The sequence below is a fragment of the Aplysia californica genome, unplaced genomic scaffold (assembly GCF_000002075.1).
Source record: "Aplysia californica isolate F4 #8 unplaced genomic scaffold, AplCal3.0 scaffold00100, whole genome shotgun sequence".
Classification (NCBI taxonomy): Eukaryota; Metazoa; Mollusca; class Gastropoda; order Aplysiida; family Aplysiidae; genus Aplysia; species Aplysia californica.
The window spans coordinates 1,140,557-1,142,126 of NW_004797370.1; the positions used below are offsets into that span (position 1 = coordinate 1,140,557).

Here is a 1,570-nt window from a genome sequence, read left to right on the forward strand (position 1 = left end):
TTGTGTGTGTGTGTGTGTGTGTGTGTGTGTGTGTGTGTGTGTGTGTGTGTGTGTTTGTGTGCGTGCGTGCGTGTGCGTGCATGTAGTTTAGTTTTAGCAAGAGTTTTACGGCACTTCCAAAACCAGTAGGTCATATAAATACTGAAGATTAATTGTGTTATTATAGAGTAACATTATTATTCCAACCAACAACAAAAAAACAGATGGGAGGAGAGAAAAGAACGAGATTTGTGTCACAGGAATGAAAGAACAATACAGTAGGCCTACATAATTATATTATGTGTAATCGTATGTGTATATGTGTGTGTATGTGTGAGTGCGTACGTGCGTGCGTGCGTGAGCTTGCTTGCATAATAATATGCTTGTGTGATGTGAGTGTGCATCGAGGAGGTTATAAATAGAAGGTCCTACGTGAGCATAATATTTTCCGTTTCACGTGTCTGTACTTACAGAAACTACTGACAAACGTTCGCACAGAATAATTTACACTATCAACCTTGGGCATAAATATCTTTGAGTGATGTTGCTTGAACAATACATCATCATCATCATCATCATCATCATCATCATCATCATCATCATCATCATCACCATCATCATTACCATCGTCATCATCTGCATCATCATCTGCATCATCATCATCATCATCTGTAAGTGCCAGGTCTGCAACGGATATCGGCGATTCTGGTTCGCCATTCGCTTCTAATACTCGGATGCTCTTTTTTTTTAAAACCTACAAAATCATCATCCTGGACTCTTCATTTTCAGCTCACCAATAATAAGACTGGCATAGGTGAGAAACGAAATGATATATTATATGTGTATACTCGACAGAAGAATGGGGGGTTCTAAGCTTACCAAAAAAAAATAATGATAATTAATTGTTGTGCATATTCTGGGTTTGTCATATCTTGAAAAAGAATTCACTTATTTTACCAAATCACCTTGATCAAAGTGAAGAAACCAGTTTTTTGACCAGATAAATAATTGACCGGGAGTTTAATAATACTATAATAAATGCGCACCTCTTTAAATTGACGAGAAGATTAAAGTAAAAAGTTCTGCAACGGCCGGGAATCGAACCCGGGTCACCCGCGTGGCAGGCGAGTATTCTACCACTAGACCACCGATGCTCCTGAAATCTATTCTCACATCCTTTATATTATTTTCTGAAATAACGTTTGAGTTTAAAAAACCTCAACAAATCTGGCTGTCGAGCTGTCGCCAAAAACATTGATTACATTTGTCGACATCTGTGAAGTACGGCAGAATCAAAATAAAAGTTGGTGGTTCCTTTCATTGGCGGGTGTTATGGGTTCGAATCTGATAAACTTGTTTCTTCCTCGACACATGTACACAATTACTTTGTCTAAAACTTGTGCTTCTTCCTCCGCCAACCCAACGCCCCCCCCCCTTTTTTCCCCTTATTTGTCTCTCCTTTTTTGTTGTTATGTATGTCTTGCTATGTCTCTGTCTCAGTCTGTCTCTGCCTGTCCCTGTCTACCTCTGTCTCTGTCTCTGTCTCGGTATCGGCCTCTCTCTCTCTCTCTCTCTCTCTCTCTCTCTCTCT

At 39.7% G+C, this 1,570-nt stretch overlaps 1 non-coding gene across 1 annotated transcript; it reads right to left on the minus strand.

Moving 5' to 3' along the window:
- Positions 1-1,062: 1,062 nt before the first annotated feature.
- TRNAG-GCC lies at positions 1,063-1,133 on the minus strand. The gene has a single exon. It is a non-coding gene; the product is annotated as a tRNA-Gly (tRNA).
- Between the last annotated feature and the right edge of the window lie 437 nt (positions 1,134-1,570).